Consider the following 9,842-nt stretch of genomic DNA (forward strand, 5'->3'; position numbering starts at 1 on the left):
AAGTTTTTGGTAATGGCATGTCAGACAAGGGACTTATATCTAGAATTCATTGTAGAATTTTTAATGAAGCAAAATTTAATAGAAATATATGAGTTCTCATCTCAAAAAATTTTAAAATAAAAAACCCACAAAATGGAAACTATTTGCTTTTTTCCTTTTTATGATAATTTAGTGAAAGATTACAAGTTGGTTTTCCATATAGTTATTTTTTTTCACTCATCTCCCTATTGTTGATTTCTAATATTGTAGCAATGTGATCTAAGAAAATGCTTTGAAGTATTTTGACAGTTGTTAGTTTGTTGAAGGCTCTGTTTGTACCTCAGTTCTCATTTTATCAGGGTATATTTCAAGTAGTGGAATTTCTATATTTAGCTTTTCAAGGAAATGCCAAACTGCCTTCCAGAGTGGTTGTACCATTTTACAATTCTACCAACAATACAGAATTGTTCTTATGTCACCACGTTCTCTCCAGCATTTGTTACTTGCTGCCCTGCCTGCCCTGCTAAACTTTGCGACTATTACTGGGGTAAGATGGTATCTCATCATTGTGGTTTTGATTTGCATCACCCTTATTGCCATTGTTCTTGATAATTTTTTCATGTGTCAGCCATTCGAATGTCCCCATCTGTGAAAAAGTCTTTCCATGTTTTTTGCCCATTTTGTAATTGGATTATCAATCTTTTTCTTTTGGAGGGTCAGGAGTATTTTGTAAATTTTCTATATGAAACCCTTGTCTGAGGAGGTATTTGCCAAATGTTTATTCCCAGTTAGTAGGTTTTCTTTCATCCTGTTGGGAAAAGTTTTTGATGAGTACAAAGATTTAATCTTTAGAAGGTCCCATTCATTAATTTTTAAAATTATATTAGATTTATTTATAGAATTTGAATACATTGTTTTCCAAAACAGATTATTCCCATTTCCCTCACCTATCAAATTAATCCTCCACGATTAATCCCCTATTCCCCTGCACATCCTTATCCCTCTACTTCCACCCTCCCTTATACTCATTCCACAATAATGGTTTCATATTTGTCCTTGTGAGACTGAGTTAATTCACTTCAGAATAGTGCTCTCCAGACTCTCCCAAGTTAGGCAATAATTTACAAAATTGTTGCTCCTGTGTGTTGCATAGTATTCCATCGTGTGACTGTACTACAGTTTCTCAATTCATTAGTTTGTGGCTGAACAACTGGGCTTTTTCCATGTTCTTGTGACGGTGAATAATGCTGCTATGAACATTGGTGTACAAGTGTCCATTTGTGCCTCAGTTCTCATTTTCTCAATCAATGTATGCATCAAAAACTTTTTCCAACAGGATAAAAAGAAGACCTACCAACTGGGAACAAACATTTGATAATACCATGTCAGACAAGAGTCTCATAATGAAAGTTTATGGAATATTCCTGGGCCTCCACAAGAAAGAGATTGATCCCAGTTTGTCTCATAAACGAATCAAGCTTAGAAGCACTAGTACAAGGTATCAAGAAACTGTGAAATTAAACCAGAAATGCACAATCTGAAGAGGTTAAAATTGATGCATGGGATCTTCTAAAGATTAAATCCATGTGTGCATTAAAACCTTTTTCCAGGCAAGCTCTGGTGGCCTAGTGGCAAGAAGCTGCACTGCAATCTCAGAGGTACACGGTTCAAATCCACCAGATGCTCTGCTGGAGAAGGAGGAACGATCTCCTCCTGTATCAGTCAGATCTGATTTGAAGGTACACTCAAAAAACAATGAAATAAAATTTTAAAAAAATTTAAAAAAACCCTTATTCCAACAGGGTAAAAACAAAACTTACAGACTGGGAACAAACATTTGGTAATACCATCTCAGACAAGAGTCTTATAACAAAAGTTTACCGAATACTGTTGGGCCTGCACAAGAAAAAGATTGATAACCCAATTACAAAATGGGCAAAAGACATGGAAAGAATTTTCACAGAGGAAGATGTTTGAATGGCAAACAGACACATGAAGAAATGCTTCAAATCACTGGCAATAAGAGAGATGCAAATCAAAACTACAATGAGGAGTACCTTAGGCTCATCAGTCTAAGGTGCACCTAATCCAAGCCATAGTATTTCCAACTGCTTCCTATGCATCTGAAATTTGGACAGTGAATAAGGATGCAGAAGAAGGATAGATGTCTTTGATTTGTGGTGTTGGTAAAGAGTTCAAGGAGGATTTACTGTAATAGTAAGTTATTAAGGTGGAATTTCTTTGCCGCTGGGTAAGATTTTGGAAATACTGATTTGAAAATCTGAGAATCTTTGTTCAAACAGCATGGTAGGTGGTGGAGGATGTCTGACCTCCTTTAACTTCACAAAGAGGAAGAATCTTCAGCAACATCTAAACAATACAAATAAAACAAACTAGATTCCTATGAAGTCAAACGTGATCTGTTCTGCTCCATTTCTTCTTCTAACAATTCTAATTCTATCCATTCCTTCCTTGGTCCACACTGCAGCACAATCATTTTGCAGATGATAGCAACACCAAAGTCCAAGTTGTTTGGTATGTTGTTGCGTTTTGGGAGGTTTTTTTTCCCCCCTTCAATCAACTCTATTGAAGTATGTTGTTGTTATGTGCCATCGAGTCACTTGCGACTCATAGCAAACCTTTGTACAAGAGCCCTAAACATCATTATATTCTGTGCCAACCTCGCTGTCTCAAGCACACTCATTCCCACCACTCCACTCACAGAATCTATCTATCTCATTGAGGGTCTTCCTCTCCTGTGCCGTCCCTCCATTCTCCCAAACATGATGTCCCTCTCCAAGGACCAGTCCCTCCTTGCAACATGCCCAAAGTATGTCAGACAAAGCTTCAGAATCCTTGACTCCAAAGAACATTCTGGCTTCACCATCTCCAGGACAAACCTGTTTGTTCTCCTAGCAGTCCATGGTATATTCAACACTCTTCTCCAGCACCACAGCTCAAAGGCATCAATTCTCTTTCTAGCATCCCTATTCACTGTCCAACTCTCTGATGCATAGCATGTAATTGCAAAGACTATAGCCTGGATCAGGCTGATGTTGTTGCACGTCAGTACTCTTGAGAGGTCTCTTACAGCTGGCTTTCCCAATGCAATTTGTCCCCTGATTTTCTGGCTGCTATTACCAAGACTGTTGACTGTGGAACCAAGTAAACAAAAACTGTTAGCTATCTCAATCTCTTCACCATCCATAGTAATGCTGCCAATTGGCCCAGTGGTGAGAATCTTTGTTTTCTTGATGTTGAGCTTCAATCCATATTGAAGACTGCAGTCCTTGGCCTTCTGTAGCAAGCACTTCAGGTCCTCCTCAGTTTCAGCAAGCAGGGTTGTGTCATCTGCATAACGCGGGTTGTTGATGATTCTTCCACCAAACCTTATGCCATATTCCACCTCGTACAGCCCAGCGTTTCGGATGATCTGTTCTGCATACAGATTGAAAAGGTAAGGAGACAAAATACATCCCTGATGGACCCCTTTCTTGATTTTGAATCATTCTGTGTCTCCCTGCTCTGTTCTGATGACTGCCTCTTGGTCCAAGTATAGGCTTCACATTAGTACAATCAAATGTTCTGGGAGGTTGAAAGCAGAGGGATGAGGATGTGAAGGGGGAGGAGGGAATTAATCATGGGGTTTTACAATTTGATGGATGGGGGCGTGAGGGAAATGGGAAGAATTTGTTCTTGAAAACAATGTATTCCAATTTTGTAAATAAACTAGAAAAAAAAAAGAGGAGAAGAAGAAGGAAAAAGACTGATAACCCAATTACAAAATGGGTAAAAGACATGGAAAGAATTTTCACAGAGGAAGATATTCAAATGGCAAACAGATACATAAAGAAATGCTCCAAATCACTGGCAAAGCTCAAAACCACAATGAGGTACCATCTCAGTCCAGGAACAGGGCAGCAAATGATAAATGTTGGAGAGGATGTGGCAATAAAGAAACTCTTCTACATTGTTGGTTGGATTATAAAATGGTGCAACCATTCTGGAAGGCAGTTTGGTGCTTCCTCAAAAAAGCAGAACATAGAAATTCCATATGACCCAGCTATTCCGCTACTTGGAATATACCCATTCATCAATTTTATCCTCTTCAGATGGTATATTTTTGGCTGTATTGGGCAGTCTCCTTATACCACAGACTTCGTCTTCTAAGCTCGATCCCAATTTGTCTCTTATGAATTTTGTGGTTTTGGGCTTTATTCCCAGGTCTCTCATCCTCCTTGTGTGGTGTGAGGTGTGGGTCTTGTTTGAGTTTTCTGCAGATAATTTTCCAATTTTGCCAAAACTATTTATTTAAAAGGCTGTCGTTTTCCCACTTATCTGATTTCATCTCCTTGTAAAAAATCAGTTGAACATAGGAAGATGGGCTGATTTCTGGATTCTCAATTCTATGCCATTGATCTATCCATCTGTCACTGTACCAGTAGTACACTTTCTTGACCACCACAGCAGTGTAGTGGGATTTGATAGCAGGAAGTGAGATGCCTCCTCCCTTGTTTCTCTTTTTAAGGAGTGCCTTGCTTATTCGGGGTCTCTTTCCATTCCAAATGAAATTGGAGATTGCATTTTCTATCTTGTTGAAGAATAGAATTGGTATTTGTACTGGGATTGCATTGAATGTGTAGATTACCTTTGGTAGAACTTTCATTTTCACAATATTGAGGCTCAATGACAGTTAACAGCAACAATAACAACAACAATAAAATTGACAAACCTCTGGGAAACTTAACAAAACGGGAAAAAGGAAGACACAGATAACTCCATTAAGAAATGATAGCAGGCTCTGCTCCTCATCTATCCAGATTTCCCTCTCTACTTGTGCAGCCTTAGCCACATCCCTGAGACACGATGGTGAAGGTCGGAGTAAACAGATTTGGCCACATTGGGTGCCTGGTCATCAGGGCTGCTATTAGCTCTGGCAAAGTGGATGTTGTTGCCATCAAGGATCCTTTCATTTACCTCAACTACATGGTCTATATGTTCCAATATGATTCCACCCGCGGAAAGTTCAATAGCAATGTCAAGGCTGAGAATGGGAAACTGGTCATCAATGGGAAAGCCATCACTATCCCAGGAGGCAAGGAGAGCAAGATCCCGCCAACATCAAGTGGGGTGATGCTGGTGCTGAGTATGTTGTGGAGTCCACTGGTATCTTCACAACCTTGGAGAAGGCTGAGGCTCACTTGAAGGGTGGTGCCAAAATGGGTAATCATCTCTGCTCCTTCTGCCGATGCACCTATGTTTGTGATGGGCGTGAACCATGAAAAGTATGACAACTCTCTCAAGATTGTCAGCAATGGCTTCTGCACCACCAACTGCATGGCTCCCCTGGCCAAGGTCATCCATGATAACTTTGGCATTGTAGAGGGACTCGTGACCACAGTCCATGCCATCATTGCCACCCAGAAGATTGTGGATGGCCCCTCTGGAAAGCTGTGGCCTGATGGCCGTGGAGGTACCCAGAACATCATCCTGCTTCTACTGATGCTGCCAAGGCTGTGGGCAAGGTCATCCCTGAACTGAATGGAAAACTTACCAGCATGGCTTTCCATGTCCCCACCCCCAATGTGTCAGTTGTGGACCTGACCTGCCATCTGGAGAAAGCTGCCAAATATGATGACACCAAGAAAGTAGTAAAGCAGGCATCAGAAGGGCCCCTCAAGGGCATCTTGGGATACACTGAAGACCAGGTTGTCTCCTGTGACTTTAATAGTGACACCCACTCTTCCTCCTTTGATGCTGGGGCTGGCATTGTTCTGAATGACCACTTTGTCAAGTTCATTTCCTGGTATGACAATGAATTTGGCTATAGCAACTGGGTGGTCGACCTGATGGTTCACATGGCCTCCAAAGAATAGGAACCCCTTGGACCACCAGCCCCAGCAATGGGAGCGGGAGCGCACCTCAGCTGCTGGGGAGTCCTTGCCCCAACTTGATCCTCCCACACACTGAGAATCTCACATCCTTGACACAAGTTTCCATCAAATCCCCCCCTGAGAAAAGGGAGGGGCTTGGAGAGCCCATCTTGTCATGTACCATCAATAAAGTACACTGTACTCAGCCAATAAAAGAAAAAAAGAAAGAAATTATAGCGGTGACATCATGACAGAACCAGAGGAAATTAAATAGATAAGAAGACTATGAAAAGCTATTCTCCGATAAATTAGGAAACCTAGAGAAAATGGACAAATTAGTTTGAAGATATCCCCCTACTCAGATTGACAAAGATGGATATAAAACACTTGAACAGATCCATCACTATAGAAGAGATTGAAAGGTCATAAAAAGACTTCCCCATAAGAAAAGTCCTGGACCAGAGGGCTTCACAGCTGAATTCTACCCAACATTCAGAGAATATTTAGCATCAATTCTATTTAAATTATTTCAGAAAATGAAATAAGAAGGAACACTTCCGAAGTCATCCTATGAAGCAAGCATAACTCTAGTACCAAAACAAGGCAAAGAAATTACCAAAAAAGAAAACTATAGACCAATATCTCTCAATAATATGTCGTTGTTGTTGTTGTGTGCTGTCAAGTCGCTTGTGACTCATTGCGACCCTCAGTACAACAGCCGTAAACTCTGCTCTGTCCTGTGCTAATCACACTGTCTCCGATATACCCATCCCAATTACCCCAGTCACTGAATCAATCCACCGCTAAGAAGGCTTTCCTCTCCTGCGATGTCCCTCCACCCTCCCAAGCATGATGTCCCTCTCCAAGGACTGGTCCCTCCTTACAACATGTCCAAAGTATGTCAGACGAAGCCACAGAATCCTTGCCTCCAAGGAGCAGCATGGTTTAACCCTCTCCAGGATGGACCTGTTTGTTTTCTTAGCAGTCCATGGTACATTCAATACTCTTCTCCAGCACCACAGCTCAAAGGCATCAATTCTCCTTCTATCCTCCCTAGTCACTGTCGAACTCTCTGATGCATAACAAGTGATTGCAAAGGCCATGGCCTGTATCAGACACACCTTAGTCTCCAGAGAGACACCACTGGTCTTCAGTACTTTAGAGAGGTCCCTAATAGCAGACTTTCCCATCCTAATACGTCTTTTAATTTGCTGGCCACTGGTGCCAAGATTGTTGACTGTGGAGCCAAGCAAACTAAAGCTGTGAACAATCTCAATCTCTTCCCATCCATCCTGATGCTGCCAATTGGTCCAGTGGTGAGAATCTTTGTCTTCTTAACATTGAGCCTCAATCCATATTGATGGCTGCAGTCCTCGACTCTCTGCAGCAAGCGCTTCAGGTCTGCCTCAGTTTCAGGAAGCGGGGTTGTGTCATCTGTGTAACGCAGATTGTTGTTAGATCTTCCACCAATCCTGACACCACATTTTTCCTCATAGAGTTCAGCCTCCCGGATAATCTCTTCTGCCTACCAGTTGAACAGGTATGGAGACAGGACACATCCCTGGCTTATGCCCTTCATTCAGATATATGCACCAACAACTAGAGCCAAAGAATAGGAAACAGAAGATTTCTACCAACTTTGACAGTCAGAAATCAATCGAACATACAATCAAGATGCATTGTTAATAATGGGTGACTGGAATGCAAAAGTTGGGAACAGAGAAGAAGATTGAGTAGTTGGAGAACATGGACTCATGTCACTCAGTGACAGAAATGGATCTGGAGATAGAATGATTGAATTTTGCACAATCAATGACTTATTCATTGCAAATACGTTTTTTAAGAGACATAAATGCAGGTTATATACATGGATTTCACCTGATGGTATGCATAGGAATCAGATCGATTACATCTGCCTAAAGAACCACTGGAGAAGCTCAATGTCAGCTGTGAAAACTAGGCCAGTAGTTGATTGTGGGACAGACCACTACTCATATGCAAATGCAAGCTGAAGCTGAGGAAAATTAAACCGAATCCACAGGAACAAAAATATGTCTCTGAGTCTCATTAATATAGATGCAAAAATCCTTAACAAAATCCTAGCCAATAGAATCCCAAAGCACATCAAAAAAATAATTCACCATGACCAAGTGGAATTCATAACAGGTATGCATGAATGGTTCAACATAAGAAAAACAATCAGCATAATTAACTAAATTAACAAAATCAGTAACAAGAACTATACAATCTTAGCAGTTGATGCAAAAAAGACATTTGACAAAATCCAACACCCCTTCCTGATAAAGACACTCAGCAAAATTGGAGTAGAAGGGAATTTCCTCAACATAATGAAAAGTATAACCAGGAGCCAATATTATTCTCGAAGGAGAAAGACTAAAAGCATTTTCCTTGCAAACAGAGACCAGACAAGAATGCCCACTGTTGCCACTTCTATTCAATTTTGTATTGGAAGTGCTTGCTAGGGTAATATGACAAGAGAAGGAAATAAAAGACATCCCTATTGGCAAGGAGATGGTTAAACTGTTGCTAATGTAGATGATATGATATTACACAAAGACTCAACAATAAGAAAAGCAACAACAACTGTTAGAGTTAGTAAGCCAATTTAGTAGAGTGGAAGGACACAAGATCAATACCAGAAAACCAGTAGAACTTCTTACAGGGACAAAGAGAACTCAGAGAAAGAAATAAAGTAAGCAATATAATTTAGAATAACCAACCACAAATTGAGGTACTTGGGAGTGAACCTAACTAGAGATATAGAAGCCCTCTACAAAGAAAACTACAGAACATTTCTGCAATACATAATAAAAGACTTAAAGAAATGGAAAAATTTGCCCTGTTCATGGGTAGGAAGACTCAATATTGTGAAAATGACAATCTTACCAAAAGCAATCTACTTGCTCAATGCAATCCCAATCCAGATACCAAATTCATTTTTCAAGGAGATTGAAAGGGAAATTATCAAATTTATTTGGAAAGGCAAAATACCCAGAGTAAGCAAAACACTTCTGAGAAACATAGTACTCCCTAACCTCAAAACCTACAACACAGTAGTAGTAACCAAAACAGCATGGCACTGGCACTGTGACAGGCACATAGACCAATGGAATAGAATTAAGAACTCAGAAATGGACCCATTTATATCTACAGTCAACTGATATTCAACAAGGAAATAAAACCTATCAAATGGGGAAATGACAACTTCTTCAACAAATGGTGCTAGCAAAATTGGACTTCCACCTGCAAAAACATGAATGAAACAGGTTCCACATCTCACCCCATACACAAAAAATCAACTCCAGGTGGATCAGAGACCTGGGAGTAAAGCCCAAAATCATAAAGTTCATCAGAGACAAACTGGGATTAAGCTTAGAAGGCCTAGTCTATGGTATAAAGAGGCTGCCAAATAAAGCCAGAAATGAACAATCTGAAGAGGATAAAATTGATCAATGGGACCTTCTAAAGATTAAATCCCTGTGTGCATAAAAAACTTTTTTCAACAGGGTAAAAAGAAAACCTACCAACTGGGAACAAACATTTGGTAATGCCATCTTAGACAAGACTCTCATAGTGAAAGTTTACCAAATAGTCCTGGGCCTCCACAAGAAAAAGACTGACAACTCAATTACAAAATGGACAAAAGACATGGAAAGAATTTTCAGAGAGGAAGATATTTGAATGGCCAACAGACACATGAAGAAATGCTCCAAATCTCTGGCAATAAGAGAGATGCAAATCAAAACCAATGAGATACCATCTCACTCCAGTAGCAGTGGCAAAGTTTAACAGGACAGCAAGTAATAAATGTTGGAGAGGATGTAGTGAGATAAGAAGCATTCATTATACATTGTTGGTGGGATTGTAATATGGTACAACCAGTCTGGAAGACAGTTTGGCAGGTTCTCAGAAAGCTGTACATAGAGATTCCGTATGACCCAGCTATTCCACTGCTTGGAATATATTCTG

This window comes from Elephantulus edwardii, unplaced genomic scaffold, assembly GCF_000299155.1.
Source record: "Elephantulus edwardii isolate Elephantulus edwardi_28Jun2011 unplaced genomic scaffold, EleEdw1.0 scaffold00297, whole genome shotgun sequence".
NCBI lineage: Eukaryota > Metazoa > Chordata > Mammalia > Macroscelidea > Macroscelididae > Elephantulus > Elephantulus edwardii.